Genomic DNA, 27767 nt, shown 5'->3' on the forward strand with positions numbered 1-27767 from the left:
CCGCCCTGTGGCACTTGGGGACTCATGGACTCGCACATGCACCACCTCGCTCAGGACCAAGCATGGGGACCCAGCTCGTTGGGAAGCCAAGGACAGGGACCGTGAGCACATGGCAGCCCTGTGCTGTCAGGGGCAGTGCATATTGTGACCCACAGTGGTGCTAGGCAACCGCCATGTCCCACTGCAGGGCTGACAGGCACAGCCTCAGTCACCCTCAAGCCAGAGCTGGCCCCAGCCCAGCCCTGTGGCTCCCAAGTGGGTCCTGGGGCACCAGTGCAGGTGGGTTCGAGCTGGATGGTCTTTAAGGTCCCTTCCAACCCCAGCCATTGTAGGATTCTATGAGGGAGGCAGTGCACAGGGAAAACGGGGTCGGTTGCTGATGTCTGAAAAAAGCAAAGAAACAACAAAACTAAGAGGAGGATTCAAAGTAACAAAAGTGGTAGGATTGAAGGAAAGACCAAAGAAAGAAAAGGTCATAATGAAAAGAAACAACCAAACAAAACAAAATCCAACAAAAACTGTCTATTCCATTGTTGCAGGGTTGGGAACGTACACCGATGGACACAAACAAACTAGAGCAACAGCCTTGGAGGAGTTTGAGGCAGCAACCCGAGGTTTCAGCTCTATTCAGAGAATGCCAAAAGGAAGGGCTCAATGAAATGCTTGGAAAGAGCCTTAAGGGGCAAACAGAACCAGACGTCAAGAAATGGAGAAAAAGCTGGGGAAGCTCCGTGCAATTTGAGCTAATCCGTGAGAGCTACGAGGACATGCAGACACAGGCAGGTAACAAAAAAGCAGACGGGTATGCTGCTTTTCCAGAACTTGTGCAGGTGACAGAGAATTTTTCCTAAGTACAATGTGGTGGAGGCAAAGGTAGCTCCCGGGCATGTAGCAACCTCCAAATTAGCCAAAATTCTCTGTTACCTAGCCTAGAGGGATCCAAGTTTAGGATCCACAAAGAAAAAACCTCTCTTGGAGGAAGCCAAATCTTTTTTCTAGAAGCATGCCGAGGTGAGAAGGCAAGGGTAGCTACCAGGCATACAGTTCCGTCTAAACTTGTCCAAAGTTGTGGTGTCCCTGCCCTGAAGGGCTTTGCAGCTGGTCCCCAGAGCTAAATGTGTCTCAGGCAGAATCCCCAACATTTGCAGAAGCTTCCCTGGAGGAGGCAATGGTAGCTAGCAGGCATGCAGCTCCCTCCAAAGTAGAGCCAAAATTGTGAGGGACTTAAGGCGGAGGGGTCTTCCGGTGGTATTGACAAGCAGTTCTGTATTGGGAGCTAGGTCCAAAAGTTTTTCAAATCCTGATCAGCGAAGGGAAGTGAAGGTACCCAGGCAGGAACCTCCCTCCAAAATTGGCCAAAGTTCTTGGGTACCAAGCCTGAAGGGGTCTGCGGACCGAATCCACAAGTCCCTCTCTCTCCGGAAGAGGCCCCAAAATTTCACCAAGTATGCCTGGGAGGAGGAACGGGTAGCTACTGGGCATGCACGTACTTCCCAATTTGGCCAAAGTTCAGGTAGATACCCCATACGGGTATGCTGCTTTATCCAGAACTTGTGCAGGTGACAGAGAATTTTTCCTAAGTACAATGTGGTGGAGGCAAAGGTAGCTCCCGGGCATGTAGCAACCTCCAAATTAGCCAAAATTCTCTGTTACCTAGCCTAGAGGGATCCAAGTTTAGGATCCACAAAGAAAAAACTCTCTCTTGGAGGAAGCCAAATCTTTTTTCTAGAAGCATGCCGAGGTGAGAAGGCAAGGGTAGCTACCAGGCATACAGTTCCGTCTAAACTTGTCCAAAGTTGTGGTGTCCCTGCCCTGAAGGGCTTTGCAGCTGGTCCCCAGAGCTAAATGTCGTCTCAGGCAGAATCCCCAACATTTGCAGAAGCTTCCCTGGAGGAGGCAATGGTAGCTAGCAGGCATGCAGCTCCCTCCAAAGTAGAGCCAAAATTGTGAGGGACTTAAGGCGGAGGGGTCTTCCGGTGGTGTTGACAAGCAGTTCTGTATTGGGAGCTAGTCCAAAAGTTTTTCAAATCCTGATCAGCGAAGGGAAGTGAAGGTACCCAGGCAGGAACCTCCCTCCAAAATTGGCCAAAGTTCTTGGGTACCAAGCCTGAAGGGGTCTGCGGACCGAATCCACAAGTCCCTCTCTCTCCGGAAGAGGCCCCAAAATTTCACCAAGTATGCCTGGGAGGAGGAACGGGTAGCTACTGGGCATGCACGTACTTCCCAATTTGGCCAAAGTTCAGGTAGATACCCCATACGGGTATGCTGCTTTTATCCAGAACTTGTGCAGGTGACAGAGAATTTTTCCTAAGTACAATGTGGTGGAGGCAAAGGTAGCTCCCGGGCATGTAGCAACCTCCAAATTAGCCAAAATTCTCTGTTACCTAGCCTAGAGGGATCCGAGTTTAGGATCCACAAAGAAAAACTCTCTCTTGGAGGAAGCCAAATCTTTTTTCTAGAAGCATGCCGAGGTGAGAAGGCAAGGGTAGCTACCAGGCATACAGTTCCGTCTGAACTTGTCCAAAGTTGTGGTGTCCCTGCCCTGAAGGGCTTTGCAGCTTGGTCCCCAGAGCTAAGTCCGTCTCAGGCAGAATCCCCAACATTTGCAGAAGCTTCCCTGGAGGAGGCAATGGTAGCTAGCAGGCATGCAGCTCCCTCCAAAGTAGAGCCAAAATTGTGAGGGACTTAACGCAGAGGGGTCTTCAGGTGGTGTTGACAAGCAGTTCTGTATTGGGAGCTAGGTTGAAAGTTTTTCAAATCATGATCAGCGAAGGGAAGTGAAGGTACCCAGGCAGGAACCTCCCTCCAAAATTGGCCAAAGTTCTTGGGTACCAAGCCTGAAGGGGTCTGCGGACCGAATCCACAAGTATCTCTCTCTCCGGAAGAGGCCCCAAAATTTCACCAAGTATGCCTGGGAGGAGGAACGGGTAGCTACTGGGCATGCACGTACTTCCCAATTTGGCCAAAGTTCAGGTAGATACCCCATACGGGTATGCTGCTCTTATCCAGAACTTGTGCAGGTGACAGAGAATTTTTCCTAAGTACAATGTGGTGGAGGCAAAGGTAGCTCCCGGGCATGTAGCAACCTCCAAATTAGCCAAAATTCTCTGTTACCTAGCCTAGAGGGATCCGAGTTTAGGATCCACAAAGAAAAAACTCTCTCTTGGAGGAAGCCAAATCTTTTTTCTAGAAGCATGCCGAGGTGAGAAGGCAAGGGTAGCTACCAGGCATACAGTTCCGTCTAAACTTGTCCAAAGTTGTGGTGTCCCTGCCCTGAAGGGCTTTGCAGCTGGTCCCCAGAGCTAAATGTGTCTCAGGCAGAATCCCCAACATTTGCAGAAGCTTCCCTGGAGGAGGCAATGGTAGCTAGCAGGCATGCAGCTCCCTCCAAAGTAGAGCCAAAATTGTGAGGGACTTAAGGCGGAGGGGTCTTCCGGTGGTATTGACAAGCAGTTCTGTATTGGGAGCTAGGTCAAAAGTTTTTCAAATCCTGATCAGCGAAGGGAAGTGAAGGTACCCAGGCAGGAACCTCCCTCCAAAACTGGCCAAAGTTGTCAGGTACCTACCCTGAAGCGATCTGAGCAGAGGATCCCAGACAAAATCTGTATGTGGAGGTAGCCACAAAGTTTTGGCAAACAAGATCAGCCAGCTGTGTGGCATCCAGGGCAGTATTCATAGCACAGGCAGTTTGTGTGTGGTCTTGAACAGTAGCTACATGTGTCTTTATGGTGTCTGGGAGGCCACAGATAAGGGGGAGTTAACCTTGCCAGTTGAATCAGGGCTAGCTTTGGGGATCTCCGTAAGAGATCCTTCTCCTGCATGGCTTGTATGCAGGCTGGTTTTGGAACAGATGCAGCCAAATCGGAGAACCCTGAGGTCTTCATGACAAGGGATTCTCCTCTTTCTTGTGGGTCTATTCCACTGACCCGATAGGCAGCTAAAATGAATCTATGCCACTAACCCAAAAGGCAGTTAACACATTTCTAAACGTATAAATGCTATCGCAGGTATTCCTCACCAAAGTGAAGGTGAAGGTGCAGAGCTTACCAAGGAGGTGTCCCTGTCTTGGTGGAGAAGGAGCACAGAACATCGACTGCCTCTTCTAGGTTTTCAATTATTTCTTCTCCCCTCCGCCCCCCCTCCCCAGCTCTCCCTTTTTTCCTCACTCTAAGGTTTTCCTATCATGAATTTTTTCACCACTACCTGCTAACACTTTTATATCCTAAGCTTATGTGTCCCACCCTGGGATGACAATGAGCATAATTTGGGCAAAAAGTTGAGTATTATAGTCTTCTATGTTTAGCATGTACTTCCTTAATCTCATTGTCTTGTTAAGAGTTAACTTTAATGTTCATTTTATAAAGAATGAAGAAAAAGGTTTCAGTTTGGGCACCGCAGACTTCAAGATTCTGTTCTGCTGCCCAGAGAGGGTTTGGCACACCGTGGGTATGCTGCTTTTGTTGAGAACTAAGGCATGTAGGCCAAACTTTTCCAGTGTGCTCCAGGCAGCTGTCAGGACACCGTGGGGCAGGACAGCCCAGCCGTGAGCTCGAGAGAGCTGGGCCATGGACGTCATGGATGTGGAGCTTCTCAGGGGCACAGGTATGGTGGAACCAAAAGAGAGTGTTCAGCTCCAGGGGAAAGAGTGAGAAGTCCGCCCTGTGGCACTTGGGGACTCATGGACTCGCACATGCACCACCTCGCTCAGGACCAAGCATGGGGACCCAGCTCGTTGGGAAGCCAAGGACAGGGACCGTGAGCACATGGCAGCCCTGTGCTGTCAGGGGCAGTGCATATTGTGACCCACAGTGGTGCTAGGCAACCGCCATGTCCCACTGCAGGGCTGACAGGCACAGCCTCAGTCACCCTCAAGCCAGAGCTGGCCCCAGCCCAGCCCTGTGGCTCCCAAGTGGGTCCTGGGGCACCAGTGCAGGTGGGTTTGAGCTGGATGGTCTTTAAGGTCCCTTCCAACCCCAGCCATTGTAGGATTCTATGAGGGAGGCAGTGCACAGGGAAAACGGGGTCGGTTGCTGATGTCTGAAAAAAGCAAAGAAACAACAAAACTAAGAGGAGGATTCAAAGTAACAAAAGTGGTAGGATTGAAGGAAAGACCAAAGAAAGAAAAGGTCATAATGAAAAGAAACAACCAAACAAAACAAAATCCAACAAAAACTGTCTATTCCATTGTTGCAGGGTTGGGAACGTACACCGATGGACACAAACAAACTAGAGCAACAGCCTTGGAGGAGTTTGAGGCAGCAACCCGAGGTTTCAGCTCTATTCAGAGAATGCCAAAAGGAAGGGCTCAATGAAATGCTTGGAAAGAGCCTTAAGGGGCAAACAGAACCAGACGTCAAGAAATGGAGAAAAAGCTGGGGAAGCTCCGTGCAATTTGAGCTAATCCGTGAGAGCTACAGGACATGCAGACACAGGCAGGTAACAAAAAAGCAGACGGGTATGCTGCTTTTCCAGAACTTGTGCAGGTGACAGAGAATTTTTCCTAAGTACAATGTGGTGGAGGCAAAGGTAGCTCCCGGGCATGTAGCAACCTCCAAATTAGCCAAAATTCTCTGTTACCTAGCCTAGAGGGATCCAAGTTTAGGATCCACAAAGAAAAAACCTCTCTTGGAGGAAGCCAAATCTTTTTTCTAGAAGCATGCCGAGGTGAGAAGGCAAGGGTAGCTACCAGGCATACAGTTCCGTCTAAACTTGTCCAAAGTTGTGGTGTCCCTGCCCTGAAGGGCTTTGCAGCTGGTCCCCAGAGCTAAATGTGTCTCAGGCAGAATCCCCAACATTTGCAGAAGCTTCCCTGGAGGAGGCAATGGTAGCTAGCAGGCATGCAGCTCCCTCCAAAGTAGAGCCAAAATTGTGAGGGACTTAACGTGGAGGGGTCTTCCGGTGGTATTGACAAGCAGTTCTGTATTGGGAGCTAGGTTGAAAGTTTTTCAAATCCTGATCAGCGAAGGGAAGTGAAGGTACCCAGGCAGGAACCTCCCTCCAAAACTGGCCAAAGTTGTCAGGTACCTACCCTGAAGCGATCTGAGCAGAGGATCCCAGACAAAATCTGTATGTGGAGGTAGCCACAAAGTTTTGGCAAACAAGATCAGCCAGCTGTGTGGCATCCAGGGCAGTATTCATAGCACAGGCAGTTTGTGTGTGGTCTTGAACAGTAGCTACATGTGTCTTTATGGTGTCTGGGAGGCCACAGATAAGGGGGAGTTAACCTTGCCAGTTGAATCAGGGCTAGCTTTGGGGATCTCCGTAAGAGATCCTTCTCCTGCATGGCTTGTATGCAGGCTGGTTTTGGAACAGATGCAGCCAAATCGGAGAACCCTGAGGTCTTCATGACAAGGGATTCTCCTCTTTCTTGTGGGTCTATTCCACTGACCCGATAGGCAGCTAAAATGAATCTATGCCACTAACCCAAAAGGCAGTTAACACATTTCTAAACGTATAAATGCTATCGCAGGTATTCCTCACCAAAGTGAAGGTGAAGGTGCAGAGCTTACCAAGGAGGTGTCCCTGTCTTGGTGGAGAAGGAGCACAGAACATCGACTGCCTCTTCTAGGTTTTCAATTATTTCTTCTCCCCTCCGCCCCCCCTCCCCAGCTCTCCCTTTTTTCCTCACTCTAAGGTTTTCCTATCATGAATTTTTTCACCACTACCTGCTAACACTTTTATATCCTAAGCTTATGTGTCCCACCCTGGGATGACAATGAGCATAATTTGGGCAAAAAGTTGAGTATTATAGTCTTCTATGTTTAGCATGTACTTCCTTAATCTCATTGTCTTGTTAAGAGTTAACTTTAATGTTCATTTTATAAAGAATGAAGAAAAAGGTTTCAGTTTGGGCACCGCAGACTTCAAGATTCTGTTCTGCTGCCCAGAGAGGGTTTGGCACACCGTGGGTATGCTGCTTTTGTTGAGAACTAAGGCATGTAGGCCAAACTTTTCCAGTGTGCTCCAGGCAGCTGGCAGGACCCCCTGGGGCAGGACAGCCCAGCCGTGAGCTCGAGAGAGCTGGGCCATGGACGTCATGGATGTGGAGCTTCTCAGGGGCACAGGTATGGTGGAACCAAAAGAGAGTGTTCATCTCCAAGGGAAAGAGTGAGAAGTCCGCCCTGTGGCACTTGGGGACTCATGGACTCGCACATGCACCACCTCGCTCAGGACCAAGCATGGGGACCCAGCTCGTTGGGAAGCCAAGGACAGGGACCGGTGAGCACATGGCAGCCCTGTGCTGTCAGGGGCAGTGCATATTGTGACCCACAGTGGTGCTAGGCAACCGCCATGTCCCACTGCAGGGCTGACAGGCACAGCCTCAGTCACCCTCAAGCCAGAGCTGGCCCCAGCCCAGCCCTGTGGCTCCCAAGAGGGTCCTGGGGCACCAGTGCAGGTGGGTTTGAGCTGGATGGTCTTTAAGGTCCCTTCCAACCCCAGCCATTGTAGGATTCTGTGAGGGAGGCAGTGCACAGGGAAAACGGGGTCGGTTGCTGATGTCTGAAAAAAGCAAAGAAACAACAAAACTAAGAGGAGGATTCAAAGTAACAAAAGTGGTAGGATTGAAGGAAAGACCAAAGAAAGAAAAGGTCATAATGAAAAGAAACAACCAAACAAAACAAAATCCAACAAAAACTGTCTATTCCATTGTTGCAGGGTTGGGAACGTACACCGATGGACACAAACGAACTAGAGCAACAGCCTTGGAGGAGTTTGAGGCAGCAACCCGAGGTTTCAGCTCTGTTCAAAGAATGCCAAAAGGAAGGGCTCAATGAAATGCTTGGAAAGAGCCTTAAGGGGCAAACAGAACCAGACGTCAAGAAATGGAGAAAAAGCTGGGGAAGCTCCGTGCAATTTGAGCTAATCCGTGAGAGCTACAGGACATGCAGACACAGGCAGGTAACAAAAAAGCAGACGGGTATGCTGCTTTTCCAGAACTTGTGCAGGTGACAGAGAATTTTTCCTAAGTACAATGTGGTGGAGGCAAAGGTAGCTCCCGGGCATGTAGCAACCTCCAAATTAGCCAAAATTCTCTGTTACCTAGCCTAGAGGGATCCAAGTTTAGGATCCACAAAGAAAAAATCCTCTCTTGGAGGAAGCCAAATCTTTTTTCTAGAAGCATGCCGAGGTGAGAAGGCAAGGGTAGCTACCAGGCATACAGTTCCGTCTAGACTTGTCCAAAGTTGTGGTGTCCCTGCCCTGAAGGGCTTTGCAGCTGGTCCCCAGAGCTAAATGTGTCTCAGGCAGAATCCCCAACATTTGCAGAAGCTTCCCTGGAGGAGGCAATGGTAGCTAGCAGGCATGCAGCTCCCTCCAAAGTAGAGCCAAAATTGTGAGGGACTTAACGTGGAGGGGTCTTCCGCTGGTATTGACAAGCAGTTCTGTATTGGGAGCTAGGTCAAAAGTTTTTCAAATCCTGATCAGCGAAGGGAAGTGAAGGTACCCAGGCAGGAACCTCCCTCCAAAACTGGCCAAAGTTGTCAGGTACCTACCCTGAAGCGATCTGAGCAGAGGATCCCAGACAAAATCTGTATGTGGAGGTAGCCACAAAGTTTTGGCAAACAAGATCAGCCAGCTGTGTGGCATCCAGGGCAGTATTCATAGCACAGGCAGTTTGTGTGTGGTCTTGAACAGTAGCTACATGTGTCTTTATGGTGTCTGGGAGGCCACAGATAAGGGGGAGTTAACCTTGCCAGTTGAATCAGGGCTAGCTTTGGGGATCTCCGTAAGAGATCCTTCTCCTGCATGGCTTGTATGCAGGCTGGTTTTGGAACAGATGCAGCCAAATCGGAGAACCCTGAGGTCTTCATGACAAGGGATTCTCCTCTTTCTTGTGGGTCTATTCCACTGACCCGATAGGCAGCTAAAATGAATCTATGCCACTAACCCAAAAGGCAGTTAACACATTTCTAAACGTATAAATGCTATCGCAGGTATTCCTCACCAAAGTGAAGGTGAAGGTGCAGAGCTTACCAAGGAGGTGTCCCTGTCTTGGTGGAGAAGGAGCACAGAACATCGACTGCCTCTTCTAGGTTTTCAATTATTTCTTCTCCCCTCCGCCCCCCCTCCCCAGCTCTCCCTTTTTTCCTCACTCTAAGGTTTTCCTATCATGAATTTTTTCACCACTACCTGCTAACACTTTTATATCCTAAGCTTATGTGTCCCACCCTGGGATGACAATGAGCATAATTTGGGCAAAAAGTTGAGTATTATAGTCTTCTATGTTTAGCATGTACTTCCTTAATCTCATTGTCTTGTTAAGAGTTAACTTTAATGTTCATTTTATAAAGAATGAAGAAAAAGGTTTCAGTTTGGGCACCGCAGACTTCAAGATTCTGTTCTGCTGCCCAGAGAGGGTTTGGCACACCGTGGGTATGCTGCTTTTGTTGAGAACTAAGGCATGTAGGCCAAACTTTTCCAGTGTGCTCCAGGCAGCTGGCAGGACCCCCTGGGGCAGGACAGCCCAGCCGTGAGCTCGAGAGAGCTGGGCCATGGACGTCATGGATGTGGAGCTTCTCAGGGGCACAGGTATGGTGGAACCAAAAGAGAGTGTTCATCTCCAAGGGAAAGAGTGAGAAGTCCGCCCTGTGGCACTTGGGGACTCATGGACTCGCACATGCACCACCTCGCTCAGGACCAAGCATGGGGACCCAGCTCGTTGGGAAGCCAAGGACAGGGACGGTGAGCACATGGCAACCCTGTGCTGTCAGGGGCAGTGCATATTGTGACCCACAGTGGTGCTAGGCAACCGCCATGTCCCACTGCAGGGCTGACAGGCACAGCCTCAGTCACCCTCAAGCCAGAGCTGGCCCCAGCCCAGCCCTGTGGCTCCCAAGAGGGTCCTGGGGCACCAGTGCAGGTGGGTTTGAGCTGGATGGTCTTTAAGGTCCCTTCCAACCCCAGCCATTGTAGGATTCTGTGAGGGAGGCAGTGCACAGGGAAAACGGGGTCGGTTGCTGATGTCTGAAAAAAGCAAAGAAACAACAAAACTAAGAGGAGGATTCAAAGTAACAAAAGTGGTAGGATTGAAGGAAAGACCAAAGAAAGAAAAGGTCATAATGAAAAGAAACAACCAAACAAAACAAAATCCAACAAAAACTGTCTATTCCATTGTTGCAGGGTTGGGAACGTACACCGATGGACACAAACGAACTAGAGCAACAGCCTTGGAGGAGTTTGAGGCAGCAACCCGAGGTTTCAGCTCTGTTCAGAGAATGCCAAAAGGAAGGGCTCAATGAAATGCTTGGAAAGAGCCTTAAGGGGCAAACAGAACCAGACGTCAAGAAATGGAGAAAAAGCTGGGGAAGCTCCGTGCAATTTGAGCTAATCCGTGAGAGCTACAGGACATGCAGACACAGGCAGGTAACAAAAAAGCAGACGGGTATGCTGCTTTTCCAGAACTTGTGCAGGTGACAGAGAATTTTTCCTAAGTACAATGTGGTGGAGGCAAAGGTAGCTCCCGGGCATGTAGCAACCTCCAAATTAGCCAAAATTCTCTGTTACCTAGCCTAGAGGGATCCGAGTTTAGGATCCACAAAGAAAAACTCTCTCTTGGAGGAAGCCAAATCTTTTTTCTAGAAGCATGCCGAGGTGAGAAGGCAAGGGTAGCTACCAGGCATACAGTTCCGTCTAAACTTGTCCAAAGTTGTGGTGTCCCTGCCCTGAAGGGCTTTGCAGCTGGTCCCCAGAGCTAAATGTGTCTCAGGCAGAATCCCCAACATTTGCAGAAGCTTCCCTGGAGGAGGCAATGGTAGCTAGCAGGCATGCAGCTCCCTCCAAAGTAGAGCCAAAATTGTGAGGGACTTAAGGCGGAGGGGTCTTCAGGTGGTGTTGACAAGCAGTTCTGTATTGGGAGCTAGGTCCAAAAGTTTTTCAAATCCTGATCAGCGAAGGGAAGTGAAGGTACCCAGGCAGGAACCTCCCTCCAAAATTGGCCAAAGTTCTTGGGTACCAAGCCTGAAGGGGTCTGCGGACCGAATCCACAAGTCCCTCTCTCTCCGGAAGAGGCCCCAAAATTTCACCAAGTATGCCTGGGAGGAGGAACGGGTAGCTACTGGGCATGCACGTACTTCCCAATTTGGCCAAAGTTCAGGTAGATACCCCATACGGGTATGCTGCTTTTCCAGAACTTGTGCAGGTGACAGAGAATTTTTCCTAAGTACAATGTGGTGGAGGCAAAGGTAGCTCCCGGGCATGTAGCAACCTCCAAATTAGCCAAAATTCTCTGTTACCTAGCCTAGAGGGATCCAAGTTTAGGATCCACAAAGAAAAACTCTCTCTTGGAGGAAGCCAAATCTTTTTTCTAGAAGCATGCCGAGGTGAGAAGGCAAGGGTAGCTACCAGGCATACAGTTCCGTCTAAACTTGTCCAAAGTTGTGGTGTCCCTGCCCTGAAGGGCTTTGCAGCTGGTCCCCAGAGCTAAATGTGTCTCAGGCAGAATCCCCAACATTTGCAGAAGCTTCCCTGGAGGAGGCAATGGTAGCTAGCAGGCATGCAGCTCCCTCCAAAGTAGAGCCAAAATTGTGAGGGACTTAAGGCGGAGGGGTCTTCAGGTGGTGTTGACAAGCAGTTCTGTATTGGGAGCTAGGTCAAAAGTTATTCAAATCATGATCAGCGAAGGGAAGTGAAGGTACCCAGGCAGGAACCTCCCTCCAAAATTGGCCAAAGTTCTTGGGTACCAAGCCTGAAGGGGTCTGCGGACCGAATCCACAAGTCCCTCTCTCTCCAGGAAGAGGCCCCAAAATTTCACCAAGTATGCCTGGGAGGAGGAACGGGTAGCTACTGGGCATGCACGTACTTCCCAATTTGGCCAAAGTTCAGGTAGATACCCCATACGGGTATGCTGCTTTTCCAGAACTTGTGCAGGTGACAGAGAATTTTTCCTAAGTACAATGTGGTGGAGGCAAAGGTAGCTCCCGGGCATGTAGCAACCTCCAAATTAGCCAAAATTCTCTGTTACCTAGCCTAGAGGGATCCAAGTTTAGGATCCACAAAGAAAAAACCTCTCTTGGAGGAAGCCAAATCTTTTTTCTAGAAGGCATGCCGAGGTGAGAAGGCAAGGGTAGCTGCCAGGCATACACTTCCGTCTAAACTTGTCCAAAGTTGTGGTGTCCCTGCCCTGAAGGGCTTTGCAGCTGGTCCCCAGAGCTAAATGTGTCTCAGGCAGAATCCCCAACATTTGCAGAAGCTTCCCTGGAGGAGGCAATGGTAGCTAGCAGGCATGCAGCTCCCTCCAAAGTAGAGCCAAAATTGTGAGGGACTTAACGGCGGAGGGGTCTTCCGGTGGTGTTGACAAGCAGTTCTGTATTGGGAGCTAGGTTGAAAGTTTTTCAAATCCTGATCAGCGAAGGGAAGTGAAGGTACCCAGGCAGGAACCTCCCTCCAAAATTGGCCAAAGTTCTTGGGTACCAAGCCTGAAGGGGTCTGCGGACCGAATCCACAAGTCCCTCTCTCTCCGGAAGAGGCCCCAAAATTTCACCAAGTATGCCTGGGAGGAGGAACGGGTAGCTACTGGGCATGCACGTACTTCCCAATTTGGCCAAAGTTCAGGTAGATACCCCATACGGGTATGCTGCTTTTCCAGAACTTGTGCAGGTGACAGAGAATTTTTCCTAAGTACAATGTGGTGGAGGCAAAGGTAGCTCCCGGGCATGTAGCAACCTCCAAATTAGCCAAAATTCTCTGTTACCTAGCCTAGAGGGATCCGAGTTTAGGATCCACAAAGAAAAACTCTCTCTTGGAGGAAGCCAAATCTTTTTTCTAGAAGCATGCCGAGGTGAGAAGGCAAGGGTAGCTACCAGGCATACAGTTCCGTCTAAACTTGTCCAAAGTTGTGGTGTCCCTGCCCTGAAGGGCTTTGCAGCTGGTCCCCAGAGCTAAATGTGTCTCAGGCAGAATCCCCAACATTTGCAGAAGCTTCCCTGGAGGAGGCAATGGTAGCTAGCAGGCATGCAGCTCCCTCCAAAGTAGAGCCAAAATTGTGAGGGACTTAACGCGGAGGGGTCTTCAGGTGGTGTTGACAAGCAGTTCTGTATTGGGAGCTAGGTCCAAAAGTTTTTCAAATCATGATCAGCGAAGGGAAGTGAAGGTACCCAGGCAGGAACCTCCCTCCAAAATTGGCCAAAGTTCTTGGGTACCAAGCCTGAAGGGGTCTGCGGACCGAATCCACAAGTCCCTCTCTCTCCGGAAGAGGCCCCAAAATTTCACCAAGTATGCCTGGGAGGAGGAACGGGTAGCTACTGGGCATGCACGTACTTCCCAATTTGGCCAAAGTTCAGGTAGATACCCCATACGGGTATGCTGCTTTTATCCAGAACTTGTGCAGGTGACAGAGAATTTTTCCTAAGTACAATGTGGTGGAGGCAAAGGTAGCTCCCGGGCATGTAGCAACCTCCAAATTAGCCAAAATTCTCTGTTACCTAGCCTAGAGGGATCCAAGTTTAGGATCCACAAAGAAAAAACCTCTCTTGGAGGAAGCCAAATCTTTTTTCTAGAAGCATGCCGAGGTGAGAAGGCAAGGGTAGCTACCAGGCATACAGTTCCGTCTAAACTTGTCCAAAGTTGTGGTGTCCCTGCCCTGAAGGGCTTTGCAGCTGGTCCCCAGAGCTAAATGTGTCTCAGGCAGAATCCCCAACATTTGCAGAAGCTTCCCTGGAGGAGGCAATGGTAGCTAGCAGGCATGCAGCTCCCTCCAAAGTAGAGCCAAAATTGTGAGGGACTTAACGGCGGAGGGGTCTTCCGGTGGTATTGACAAGCAGTTCTGTATTGGGAGCTAGGTTGAAAAGTTTTTCAAATCCTGATCAGCGAAGGGAAGTGAAGGTACCCAGGCAGGAACCTCCCTCCAAAATTGGCCAAAGTTGTCAGGTACCTACCCTGAAGCGATCTGAGCAGAGGATCCCAGACAAAATCTGTATGTGGAGGTAGCCACAAAGTTTTGGCAAACAAGATCAGCCAGCTGTGTGGCATCCAGGGCAGTATTCATAGCACAGGCAGTTTGTGTGTGGTCTTGAACAGTAGCTACATGTGTCTTTATGGTGTCTGGGAGGCCACAGATAAGGGGGAGTTAACCTTGCCAGTTGAATCAGGGCTAGCTTTGGGGATCTCCGTAAGAGATCCTTCTCCTGCATGGCTTGTATGCAGGCTGGTTTTGGAACAGATGCAGCCAAATCGGAGAACCCTGAGGTCTTCATGACAAGGGATTCTCCTCTTTCTTGTGGGTCTATTCCACTGACCCGATAGGCAGCTAAAATGAATCTATGCCGCTAACCCAAAAGGCAGTTAACACATTTCTAAACGTATAAATGCTATCGCAGGTATTCCTCACCAAAGTGAAGGTGAAGGTGCAGAGCTTACCAAGGAGGTGTCCCTGTCTTGGTGGAGAAGGAGCACAGAACATCGACTGCCTCTTCTAGGTTTTCAATTATTTCTTCTCCCCTCCGCCCCCCCTCCCCAGCTCTCCCTTTTTTCCTCACTCTAAGGTTTTCCTATCATGAATTTTTTCACCACTACCTGCTAACACTTTTATATCCTAAGCTTATGTGTCCCACCCTGGGATGACAATGAGCATAATTTGGGCAAAAAGTTGAGTATTATAGTCTTCTATGTTTAGCATGTACTTCCTTAATCTCATTGTCTTGTTAAGAGTTAACTTTAATGTTCATTTTATAAAGAATGAAGAAAAAGGTTTCAGTTTGGGCACCGCAGACTTCAAGATTCTGTTCTGCTGCCCAGAGAGGGTTTGGCACACCGTGGGTATGCTGCTTTTGTTGAGAACTAAGGCATGTAGGCCAAACTTTTCCAGTGTGCTCCAGGCAGCTGTCAGGACACCGTGGGGCAGGACAGCCCAGCCGTGAGCTCGAGAGAGCTGGGCCATGGACGTCATGGATGTGGAGCTTCTCAGGGGCACAGGTATGGTGGAACCAAAAGAGAGTGTTCAGCTCCAGGGGAAAGAGTGAGAAGTCCGCCCTGTGGCACTTGGGGACTCATGGACTCGCACATGCACCACCTCGCTCAGGACCAAGCATGGGGACCCAGCTCGTTGGGAAGCCAAGGACAGGGACCGTGAGCACATGGCAGCCCTGTGCTGTCAGGGGCAGTGCATATTGTGACCCACAGTGGTGCTAGGCAACCGCCATGTCCCACTGCAGGGCTGACAGGCAAAGCCTCAGTCACCCTCAAGCCAGAGCTGGCCCCAGCCCAGCCCTGTGGCTCCCAAGTGGGTCCTGGGGCACCAGTGCAGGTGGGTTCGAGCTGGATGGTCTTTAAGGTCCCTTCCAACCCCAGCCATTGTAGGATTCTATGAGGGAGGCAGTGCACAGGGAAAACGGGGTCGGTTGCTGATGTCTGAAAAAAGCAAAGAAACAACAAAACTAAGAGGAGGATTCAAAGTAACAGAAGTGGTAGGATTGAAGGAAAGACCAAAGAAAGAAAAGGTCATAATGAAAAGAAACAACCAAACAAAACAAAATCCAACAAAAACTGTCTATTCCATTGTTGCAGGGTTGGGAACGTACACCGATGGACACAAACGAACTAGAGCAACAGCCTTGGAGGAGTTTGAGGCAGCAACCCGAGGTTTCAGCTCTAGTTCAGAGAATGCCAAAAGGAAGGGCTCAATGAAATGCTTGGAAAGAGCCTTAAGGGGCAAACAGAACCAGACGTCAAGAAATGGAGAAAAAGCTGGGGAAGCTCCGTGCAATTTGAGCTAATCCGTGAGAGCTAGAGGACATGCAGACACAGGCAGGTAACAAAAAAGCAGACGGGTATGCTGCTTTTCCAGAACTTGTGCAGGTGACAGAGAATTTTTCCTAAGTACAATGTGGTGGAGGCAAAGGTAGCTCCCGGGCATGTAGCAACCTCCAAATTAGCCAAAATTCTCTGTTACCTAGCCTAGAGGGATCCAAGTTTAGGATCCACAAAGAAAAAACCTCTCTTGGAGGAAGCCAAATCTTTTTTTCTAGAAGCGTGCCGAGGTGAGAAGGCAAGGGTAGCTACCAGGCATACAGTTCCGTCTAAACTTGTCCAAAGTTGTGGTGTCCCTGCCCTGAAGGGCTTTGCAGCTGGTCCCCAGAGCTAAATGTCGTCTCAGGCAGAATCCCCAACATTTGCAGAAGCTTCCCTGGAGGAGGCAATGGTAGCTAGCAGGCATGCAGCTCCCTCCAAAGTAGAGCCAAAATTGTGAGGGACTTAACGCGGAGGGGTCTTCCGGTGGTGTTGACAAGCAGTTCTGTATTGGGAGCTAGGTTGAAAGTTTTTCAAATCCTGATCAGCGAAGGGAAGTGAAGGTACCCAGGCAGGAACCTCCCTCCAAAATTGGCCAAAGTTCTTGGGTACCAAGCCTGAAGGGGTCTGCGGACCGAATCCACAAGTCCCTCTCTCTCCGGAAGAGGCCCCAAAATTTCACCAAGTATGCCTGGGAGGAGGAACGGGTAGCTACTGGGCATGCACGTACTTCCCAATTTGGCCAAAGTTCAGGTAGATACCCCATACGGGTATGCTGCTTTTATCCAGAACTTGTGCAGGTGACAGAGAATTTTTCCTAAGTACAATGTGGTGGAGGCAAAGGTAGCTCCCGGGCATGTAGCAACCTCCAAATTAGCCAAAATTCTCTGTTACCTAGCCTAGAGGGATCCGAGTTTAGGATCCACAAAGAAAAACTCTGTCTTGGAGGAAGCCAAATCTTTTTTCTAGAAGCATGCCGAGGTGAGAAGGCAAGGGTAGCTACCAGGCATACAGTTCCGTCTAAACTTGTCCAAAGTTGTGGTGTCCCTGCCCTGAAGGGCTTTGCAGCTGGTCCCCAGAGCTAAATGTCGTCTCAGGCAGAATCCCCAACATTTGCAGAAGCTTCCCTGGAGGAGGCACTGGTAGCTAGCAGGCATGCAGCTCCCTCCAAAGTAGAGCCAAAATTGTGAGGGACTTAAGGCGGAGGGGTCTTCAGGTGGTATTGACAAGCAGTTCTGTATTGGGAGCTAGGTGCAAAGTTTTTCAAATCCTGATCAGCGAAGGGAAGTGAAGGTACCCAGGCAGGAACCTCCCTCCAAAATTGGCCAAAGTTCTTGGGTACCAAGCCTGAAGGGGTCTGCGGACCGAATCCACAAGTCCCTCTCTCTCCGGAAGAGGCCCCAAAATTTCACCAAGTATGCCTGGGAGGAGGAACGGGTAGCTACTGGGCATGCACGTACTTCCCAATTTGGCCAAAGTTCAGGTAGATACCCCATACGGGTATGCTGCTTTATCCAGAACTTGTGCAGGTGACAGAGAATTTTTCCTAAGTACAATGTGGTGGAGGCAAAGGTAGCTCCCGGGCATGTAGCAACCTCCAAATTAGCCAAAATTCTCTGTTACCTAGCCTAGAGGGATCCAAGTTTAGGATCCACAAAGAAAAAACCTCTCTTGGAGGAAGCCAAATCTTTTTTCTAGAAGCATGCCGAGGTGAGAAGGCAAGGGTAGCTACCAGGCATACAGTTCCGTCTAAACTTGTCCAAAGTTGTGGTGTCCCTGCCCTGAAGGGCTTTGCAGCTGGTCCCCAGAGCTAAATGTGTCTCAGGCAGAATCCCCAACATTTGCAGAAGCTTCCCTGGAGGAGGCAATGGTAGCTAGCAGGCATGCAGCTCCCTCCAAAGTAGAGCCAAAATTGTGAGGGACTTAACGGCGGAGGGGTCTTCCGGTGGTATTGACAAGCAGTTCTGTATTGGGAGCTAGGTTGAAAGTTTTTCAAATCATGATCAGCGAAGGGAAGTGAAGGTACCCAGGCAGGAACCTCCCTCCAAAATTGGCCAAAGTTCTTTTGTACCAAGCCTGAAGGGGTCTGCGGACCGAATCCACAAGTCCCTCTCTCTCCGGAAGAGGCCCCAAAATTTCACCAAGTATGCCTGGGAGGAGGAACGGGTAGCTACTGGGCATGCACGTACTTCCCAATTTGGCCAAAGTTCAGGTAGATACCCCATACGGGTATGCTGCTCTTATCCAGAACTTGTGCAGGTGACAGAGAATTTTTCCTAAGTACAATGTGGTGGAGGCAAAGGTAGCTCCCGGGCATGTAGCAACCTCCAAATTAGCCAAAATTCTCTGTTACCTAGCCGTAGAGGGATCCAAGTTTAGGATCCACAAAGAAAAAACCTCTCTTGGAGGAAGCCAAATCTTTTTTCTAGAAGCATGCCGAGGTGAGAAGGCAAGGGTAGCTACCAGGCATACAGTTCCGTCTAGAACTTGTCCAAAGTTGTGGTGTCCCTGCCCTGAAGGGCTTTGCAGCTGGTCCCCAGAGCTAAATGTGTCTCAGGCAGAATCCCCAACATTTGCAGAAGCTTCCCTGGAGGAGGCACTGGTAGCTAGCAGGCATGCAGCTCCCTCCAAAGTAGAGCCAAAATTGTGAGGGACTTAACGTGGAGGGGTCTTCCGGTGGTATTGACAAGCAGTTCTGTATTGGGAGCTAGGTTGAAAGTTTTTCAAATCATGATCAGCGAAGGGAAGTGAAGGTACCCAGGCAGGAACCTCCCTCCAAAATTGGCCAAAGTTCTTTTGTACCAAGCCTGAAGGGGTCTGCGGACCGAATCCACAAGTCCCTCTCTCTCCGGAAGAGGCCCCAAAATTTCACCAAGTATGCCTGGGAGGAGGAACGGGTAGCTACTGGGCATGCACGTACTTCCCAATTTGGCCAAAGTTCAGGTAGATACCCCATACGGGTATGCTGCTTTTATCCAGAACTTGTGCAGGTGACAGAGAATTTTTCCTAAGTACAATGTGGTGGAGGCAAAGGTAGCTCCCGGGCATGTAGCAACCTCCAAATTAGCCAAAATTCTCTGTTACCTAGCCTAGAGGGATCCGAGTTTAGGATCCACAAAGAAAAACTCTGTCTTGGAGGAAGCCAAATCTTTTTTCTAGAAGCATGCCGAGGTGAGAAGGCAAGGGTAGCTGCCAGGCATACAGTTCCGTCTAAACTTGTCCAAAGTTGTGGTGTCCCTGCCCTGAAGGGCTTTGCAGCTGGTCCCCAGAGCTAAATGTGTCTCAGGCAGAATCCCCAACATTTGCAGAAGCTTCCCTGGAGGAGGCAATGGTAGCTAGCAGGCATGCAGCTCCCTCCAAAGTAGAGCCAAAATTGTGAGGGTACTTAACGCAGGAGGGGTCTTCAGGTGGTATTGACAAGCAGTTCTGTATTGGGAGCTAGGTTGAAAGTTTTTCAAATCATGATCAGCGAAGGGAAGTGAAGGTACCCAGGCAGGAACCTCCCTCCAAAATTGGCCAAAGTTGTCTGGTACCTACCCTGAAGCGATCTGAGCAGAGGATCCCAGACAAAATCTGTATGTGGAGGTAGCCACAAAGTTTTGGCAAACAAGATCAGCCAGCTGTGTGGCATCCAGTGCAGTATTCATAGCACAGGCAGTTTGTGTGTGGTCTTGAACAGTAGCTACATGTGTCTTTATGGTGTCTGGGAGGCCACAGATAAGGGGGAGTTAACCTTGCCAGTTGAATCAGGGCTAGCTTTGGGGATCTCCGTAAGAGATCCTTCTCCTGCATGGCTTGTATGCAGGCTGGTTTTGGAACAGATGCAGCCAAATCGGAGAACCCTGAGGTCTTCATGACAAGGGATTCTCCTCTTTCTTGTGGGTCTATTCCACTGACCCGATAGGCAGCTAAAATGAATCTATGCCGCTAACCCAAAAGGCAGTTAACACATTTCTAAACGTATAAATGCTATCGCAGGTATTCCTCACCAAAGTGAAGGTGAAGGTGCAGAGCTTACCAAGGAGGTGTCCCTGTCTTGGTGGAGAAGGAGCACAGAACATCGACTGCCTCTTCTAGGTTTTCAATTATTTCTTCTCCCCTCCGCCCCCCCTCCCCAGCTCTCCCTTTTTTCCTCACTCTAAGGTTTTCCTATCATGAATTTTTTCACCACTACCTGCTAACACTTTTATATCCTAAGCTTATGTGTCCCACCCTGGGATGACAATGAGCATAATTTGGGCAAAAAGTTGAGTATTATAGTCTTCTATGTTTAGCATGTACTTCCTTAATCTCATTGTCTTGTTAAGAGTTAACTTTAATGTTCATTTTATAAAGAATGAAGAAAAAGGTTTCAGTTTGGGCACCGCAGACTTCAAGATTCTGTTCTGCTGCCCAGAGAGGGTTTGGCACACCGTGGGTATGCTGCTTTTGTTGAGAACTAAGGCATGTAGGCCAAACTTTTCCAGTGTGCTCCAGGCAGCTGTCAGGACACCGTGGGGCAGGACAGCCCAGCCGTGAGCTCGAGAGAGCTGGGCCATGGACGTCATGGATGTGGAGCTTCTCAGGGGCACAGGTATGGTGGAACCAAAAGAGAGTGTTCAGCTCCAGGGGAAAGAGTGAGAAGTCCGCCCTGTGGCACTTGGGGACTCATGGACTCGCACATGCACCACCTCGCTCAGGACCAAGCATGGGGACCCAGCTCGTTGGGAAGCCAAGGACAGGGACCGTGAGCACATGGCAGCCCTGTGCTGTCAGGGGCAGTGCATATTGTGACCCACAGTGGTGCTAGGCAACCGCCATGTCCCACTGCAGGGCTGACAGGCAAAGCCTCAGTCACCCTCAAGCCAGAGCTGGCCCCAGCCCAGCCCTGTGGCTCCCAAGTGGGTCCTGGGGCACCAGTGCAGGTGGGTTCGAGCTGGATGGTCTTTAAGGTCCCTTCCAACCCCAGCCATTGTAGGATTCTATGAGGGAGGCAGTGCACAGGGAAAACGGGGTCGGTTGCTGATGTCTGAAAAAAGCAAAGAAACAACAAAACTAAGAGGAGGATTCAAAGTAACAGAAGTGGTAGGATTGAAGGAAAGACCAAAGAAAGAAAAGGTCATAATGAAAAGAAACAACCAAACAAAACAAAATCCAACAAAAACTGTCTATTCCATTGTTGCAGGGTTGGGAACGTACACCGATGGACACAAACGAACTAGAGCAACAGCCTTGGAGGAGTTTGAGGCAGCAACCCGAGGTTTCAGCTCTGTTCAGAGAATGCCAAAAGGAAGGGCTCAATGAAATGCTTGGAAAGAGCCTTAAGGGGCAAACAGAACCAGACGTCAAGAAATGGAGAAAAAGCTGGGGAAGCTCCGTGCAATTTGAGCTAATCCGTGAGAGCTACAGGACATGCAGACACAGGCAGGTAACAAAAAAGCAGACGGGTATGCTGCTTTTCCAGAACTTGTGCAGGTGACAGAGAATTTTTCCTAAGTACAATGTGGTGGAGGCAAAGGTAGCTCCCGGGCATGTAGCAACCTCCAAATTAGCCAAAATTCTCTGTTACCTAGCCTAGAGGGATCCAAGTTTAGGATCCACAAAGAAAAAACCTCTCTTGGAGGAAGCCAAATCTTTTTTTCTAGAAGCGTGCCGAGGTGAGAAGGCAAGGGTAGCTACCAGGCATACAGTTCCGTCTAAACTTGTCCAAAGTTGTGGTGTCCCTGCCCTGAAGGGCTTTGCAGCTGGTCCCCAGAGCTAAATGTGTCTCAGGCAGAATCCCCAACATTTGCAGAAGCTTCCCTGGAGGAGGCAATGGTAGCTAGCAGGCATGCAGCTCCCTCCAAAGTAGAGCCAAAATTGTGAGGGACTTAAGGCGGAGGGGTCTTCCGGTGGTGTTGACAAGCAGTTCTGTATTGGGAGCTAGCCCAAAAGTTTTTCAAATCCTGATCAGCGAAGGGAAGTGAAGGTACCCAGGCAGGAACCTCCCTCCAAAATTGGCCAAAGTTCTTGGGTACCAAGCCTGAAGGGGTCTGCGGACCGAATCCACAAGTCCCTCTCTCTCCGGAAGAGGCCCCAAAATTTCACCAAGTATGCCTGGGAGGAGGAACGGGTAGCTACTGGGCATGCACGTACTTCCCAATTTGGCCAAAGTTCAGGTAGATACCCCATACGGGTATGCTGCTTTTATCCAGAACTTGTGCAGGTGACAGAGAATTTTTCCTAAGTACAATGTGGTGGAGGCAAAGGTAGCTCCCGGGCATGTAGCAACCTCCAAATTAGCCAAAATTCTCTGTTACCTAGCCTAGAGGGATCCGAGTTTAGGATCCACAAAGAAAAAACCTCTCTTGGAGGAAGCCAAATCTTTTTTCTAGAAGCATGCCGAGGTGAGAAGGCAAGGGTAGCTACCAGGCATACAGTTCCGTCTAAACTTGTCCAAAGTTGTGGTGTCCCTGCCCTGAAGGGCTTTGCAGCTGGTCCCCAGAGCTAATGTCGTCTCAGGCAGAATCCCCAACATTTGCAGAAGCTTCCCTGGAGGAGGCAATGGTAGCTAGCAGGCATGCAGCTCCCTCCAAAGTAGAGCCAAAATTGTGAGGGACTTAAGGCGGAGGGGTCTTCAGGTGGTATTGACAAGCAGTTCTGTATTGGGAGCTAGGCCCAAAGTTTTTCAAATCATGATCAGCGAAGGGAAGTGAAGGTACCCAGGCAGGAACCTCCCTCCAAAATTGGCCAAAGTTCTTGGGTACCAAGCCTGAAGGGGTCTGCGGACCGAATCCACAAGTCCCTCTCTCTCCGGAAGAGGCCCCAAAATTTCACCAAGTATGCCTGGGAGGAGGAACGGGTAGCTACTGGGCATGCACGTACTTCCCAATTTGGCCAAAGTTCAGGTAGATACCCCATACGGGTATGCTGCTTTATCCAGAACTTGTGCAGGTGACAGAGAATTTTTCCTAAGTACAATGTGGTGGAGGCAAAGGTAGCTCCCGGGCATGTAGCAACCTCCAAATTAGCCAAAATTCTCTGTTACCTAGCCTAGAGGGATCCGAGTTTAGGATCCACAAAGAAAAAACTCTCTCTTGGAGGAAGCCAAATCTTTTTTCTAGAAGCATGCCGAGGTGAGAAGGCAAGGGTAGCTACCAGGCATACAGTTCCGTCTAGAACTTGTCCAAAGTTGTGGTGTCCCTGCCCTGAAGGGCTTTGCAGCTGGTCCCCAGAGCTAAATGTGTCTCAGGCAGAATCCCCAACATTTGCAGAAGCTTCCCTGGAGGAGGCAATGGTAGCTAGCAGGCATGCAGCTCCCTCCAAAGTAGAGCCAAAATTGTGAGGGACTTAACGCAGAGGGGTCTTCAGGTGGTGTTGACAAGCAGTTCTGTATTGGGAGCTAGGTTGAAAGTTTTTCAAATCCTGATCAGCGAAGGGAAGTGAAGGTACCCAGGCAGGAACCTCCCTCCAAAATTGGCCAAAGTTCTTTTGTACCAAGCCTGAAGGGGTCTGCGGACCGAATCCACAAGTCCCTCTCTCTCCGGAAGAGGCCCCAAAATTTCACCAAGTATGCCTGGGAGGAGGAACGGGTAGCTACTGGGCATGCACGTACTTCCCAATTTGGCCAAAGTTCAGGTAGATACCCCATACGGGTATGCTGCTTTTATCCAGAACTTGTGCAGGTGACAGAGAATTTTTCCTAAGTACAATGTGGTGGAGGCAAAGGTAGCTCCCGGGCATGTAGCAACCTCCAAATTAGCCAAAATTCTCTGTTACCTAGCCTAGAGGGATCCAGAGTTTAGGATCCACAAAGAAAAACCTCTCTTGGAGGAAGCCAAATCTTTTTTCTAGAAGCATGCCGAGGTGAGAAGGCAAGGGTAGCTACCAGGCATACAGTTCCGTCTAAACTTGTCCAAAGTTGTGGTGTCCCTGCCCTGAAGGGCTTTGCAGCTGGTCCCCAGAGCTAAATGTGTCTCAGGCAGAATCCCCAACATTTGCAGAAGCTTCCCTGGAGGAGGCAATGGTAGCTAGCAGGCATGCAGCTCCCTCCAAAGTAGAGCCAAAATTGTGAGGGACTTAACGCGGAGGGGTCTTCAGGTGGTATTGACAAGCAGTTCTGTATTGGGAGCTAGGTTGAAAGTTTTTCAAATCCTGATCAGCGAAGGGAAGTGAAGGTACCCAGGCAGGAACCTCCCTCCAAAACTGGCCAAAGTTGTCTGGTACCTACCCTGAAGCGATCTGAGCAGAGGATCCCAGACAAAATCTGTATGTGGAGGTAGCCACAAAGTTTTGGCAAACAAGATCAGCCAGCTGTGTGGCATCCAGTGCAGTATTCATAGCACAGGCAGTTTGTGTGTGGTCTTGAACAGTAGCTACATGTGTCTTTATGGTGTCTGGGAGGCCACAGATAAGGGGGAGTTAACCTTGCCAGTTGAATCAGGGCTAGCTTTGGGGATCTCCGTAAGAGATCCTTCTCCTGCATGGCTTGTATGCAGGCTGGTTTTGGAAGCAGATGCAGCCAAATCGGAGAACCCTGAGGTCTTCATGACAAGGGATTCTCCTCTTTCTTGTGGGTCTATTCCACTGACCCGATAGGCAGCTAAAATGAATCTATGCCAGCTAACCCAAAAGGCAGTTAACACATTTCTAAACGTATAAATGCTATCGCAGGTATTCCTCACCAAAGTGAAGGTGAAGGTGCAGAGCTTACCAAGGAGGTGTCCCTGTCTTGGTGGAGAAGGAGCACAGAACATCGACTGCCTCTTCTAGGTTTTCAATTATTTCTTCTCCCCTCCGCCCCCCCTCCCCAGCTCTCCCTTTTTTCCTCACTCTAAGGTTTTCCTATCATGAATTTTTTCACCACTACCTGCTAACACTTTTATATCCTAAGCTTATGTGTCCCACCCTGGGATGACAATGAGCATAATTTGGGCAAAAAGTTGAGTATTATAGTCTTCTATGTTTAGCATGTACTTCCTTAATCTCATTATCTTGTTAAGAGTTAACTTTAATGTTCATTTTATAAAGAATGAAGAAAAAGGTTTCAGTTTGGGCACCGCAGACTTCAAGATTCTGTTCTGCTGCCCAGAGAGGGTTTGGCACACCGTGGGTATGCTGCTTTTGTTGAGAACTAAGGCATGTAGGCCAAACTTTTCCAGTGTGCTCCAGGCAGCTGTCAGGACACCGTGGGGCAGGACAGCCCAGCCGTGAGCTCGAGAGAGCTGGGCCATGGACGTCATGGATGTGGAGCTTCTCAGGGGCACAGGTATGGTGGAACCAAAAGAGAGTGTTCAGCTCCAGGGGAAAGAGTGAGAAGTCCGCCCTGTGGCACTTGGGGACTCATGGACTCGCACATGCACCACCTCGCTCAGGACCAAGCATGGGGACCCAGCTCGTTGGGAAGCCAAGGACAGGGACCGTGAGCACATGGCAGCCCTGTGCTGTCAGGGGCAGTGCATATTGTGACCCACAGTGGTGCTAGGCAACCGCCATGTCCCACTGCAGGGCTGACAGGCACAGCCTCAGTCACCCTCAAGCCAGAGCTGGCCCCAGCCCAGCCCTGTGGCTCCCAAGTGGGTCCTGGGGCACCAGTGCAGGTGGGCTTCGAGCTGGATGGTCTTTAAGGGCCCTTCCAACCCCAGCCATTGTAGGATTCTGTGAGGGAGGCAGTGCACAGGGAAAACGGGGTCGGTTGCTGATGTCTGAAAAAAGCAAAGAAACAACAAAACTAAGAGGAGGATTCAAAGTAACAAAAGTGGTAGGATTGAAGGAAAGACCAAAGAAAGAAAAGGTCATAATGAAAAGAAACAACCAAACAAAACAAAATCCAACAAAAACTGTCTATTCCATTGTTGCAGGGTTGGGAACGTACACCGATGGACACAAACGAACTAGAGCAACAGCCTTGGAGGAGTTTGAGGCAGCAACCCGAGGTTTCAGCTCTGTTCAGAGAATGCCAAAAGGAAAGGCTCAATGAAATGCTTGGAAAGAGCCTTAAGGGGCAAACAGAACCAGACGTCAAGAAATGGAGAAAAAGCTGGGGAAGCTCCGTGCAATTTGAGCTAATCCGTGAGAGCTACAGGACATGCAGACACAGGCAGGTAACAAAAAAGCAGACGGGTATGCTGCTTTTCCAGAACTTGTGCAGGTGACAGAGAATTTTTCCTAAGTACAATGTGGTGGAGGCAAAGGTAGCTCCCGGGCATGTAGCAACCTCCAAATTAGCCAAAATTCTCTGTTACCTAGCCTAGAGGGATCCAAGTTTAGGATCCACAAAGAAAAAATCTCTCTTGGAGGAAGCCAAATCTTTTTTTCTAGAAGCATGCCGAGGTGAGAAGGCAAGGGTAGCTACCAGGCATACAGTTCCGTCTAAACTTGTCCAAAGTTGTGGTGTCCCTGCCCTGAAGGGCTTTGCAGCTGGTCCCCAGAGCTAAATGTGTCTCAGGCAGAATCCCCAACATTTGCAGAAGCTTCCCTGGAGGAGGCAATGGTAGCTAGCAGGCATGCAGCTCCCTCCAAAGTAGAGCCAAAATTGTGAGGGATCTTAACGCAGAGGGGTCTTCATGTGGTGTTGACTAAGCAGTTCCTGTATTGGGAGCTAGGTCAAAAGTTTTTCAAATCCTGATCAGCGAAGGGAAGTGAAGGTACCCAGGCAGGAACCTCCCTCCAAAATTGGCCAAAGTTCTTGGGTACCAAGCCTGAAGGGGTCTGCGGACCGAATCCACAAGTCCCTCTCTCTCCGGAAGAGGCCCCAAAATTTCACCAAGTATGCCTGGGAGGAGGAACGGGTAGCTACTGGGCATGCACGTACTTCCCAATTTGGCCAAAGTTCAGGTAGATACCCCATACGGGTATGCTGCTTTTCCAGAACTTGTGCAGGTAACAGAGAATTTTTCCTAAGTACAATGTGGTGGAGGCAAAGGTAGCTCCCGGGCATGTAGCAACCTCCAAATTAGCCAAAATTCTCTGTTACCTAGCCTAGAGGGATCCGAGTTTAGAATCCACAAAGAAAAACTCTCTCTTGGAGGAAGCCAAATCTTTTTTCTAGAAGCATGCCGAGGTGAGAAGGCAAGGGTAGCTACCAGGCATACAGTTCCGTCTAAACTTGGCCAAAGTTGTGGTGTCCCTGCCCTGAAGGGCTTTGCAGCTGGTCCCCAGAGCTAAATCTGTCTCAGGCAGAATCCCCAACATTTGCAGAAGCTTCCCTGGAGGAGGCAATGGTAGCTAGCAGGCATGCAGCTCCCTCCAAAGTAGAGCCAAAATTGTGAGGGTCTTAACGCAGAGGGGTCTTCATGTGTTGTTGACAAGCAGTTCCGTATTGGGAGCTAGGTCAAAAGTTTTTCAAATCCTGATCAGCGAAGGGAAGTGAAGGTACCCAGGCAGGAACCTCCCTCCAAAATTGGCCAAAGTTCTTTTGTACCAAGCCTGAAGGGGTCTGCGGACCGAATCCACAAGTCCCTCTCTCTCCGGAAGAGGCCCCAAAATTTCACCAAGTATGCCTGGGAGGAGGAACGGGTAGCTACTGGGCATGCACGTACTTCCCAATTTGGCCAAAGTTCAGGTAGATACCCCATACGGGTATGCTGCTTTTCCAGAACTTGTGCAGGTGACAGAGAATTTTTCCTAAGTACAATGTGGTGGAGGCAAAGGTAGCTCCCGGGCATGTAGCAACCTCCAAATTAGCCAAAATTCTCTGTTACCTAGCCTAGAGGGATCCAAGTTTAGGATCCACAAAGAAAAAACCTCTCTTGGAGGAAGCCAAATCTTTTTTCTAGAAGCATGCCGAGGTGAGAAGGCAAGGGTAGCTGCCAGGCATACAGTTCCATCTAAACTTGTCCAAAGTTGTGGTGTCCCTGCCCTGAAGGGCTTTGCAGCTGGTCCCCAGAGCTAAATCTGTCTCAGGCAGAATCCCCAACATTTGCAGAAGCTTCCCTGGAGGAGGCAATGGTAGCTAGCAGGCATGCAGCTCCCTCCAAAGTAGAGCCAAAATTGTGAGGGACTTAACGCGGAGGGGTCTTCCGGTGGTATTGACAAGCAGTTTTGTATTGGGAGCTAGGTCAAAAGTTTTTCAAATCCTGATCAGCGAA

General features: G+C 49.7%; 1 long non-coding RNA gene across 3 annotated transcripts in view; it reads left to right on the top strand.

Moving 5' to 3' along the window:
* The first annotated feature begins 834 nt into the window (after positions 1 to 834).
* Positions 835 to 27767, top strand: part of LOC126913513 (uncharacterized) — a 34642-nt gene continuing 7709 nt past the window's right edge. Inside the window, exons 1-3 of one of the 3 annotated variants that reach the window (XR_007708953.1) lie at positions 835 to 1280; positions 16242 to 16283; positions 27052 to 27467. This is a non-coding gene — a long non-coding RNA (uncharacterized LOC126913513). Of the gene's footprint in view, positions 1281 to 16241; positions 16284 to 17258; positions 17431 to 26575; positions 27468 to 27767 lie in introns of those variants that run through there. The other 2 variants (XR_007708954.1, XR_007708952.1) reach the window with 2 other exon arrangements.

This window comes from Cygnus atratus, chromosome 17, assembly GCF_013377495.2.
Source record: "Cygnus atratus isolate AKBS03 ecotype Queensland, Australia chromosome 17, CAtr_DNAZoo_HiC_assembly, whole genome shotgun sequence".
Taxonomy (NCBI): domain Eukaryota; kingdom Metazoa; phylum Chordata; class Aves; order Anseriformes; family Anatidae; genus Cygnus; species Cygnus atratus.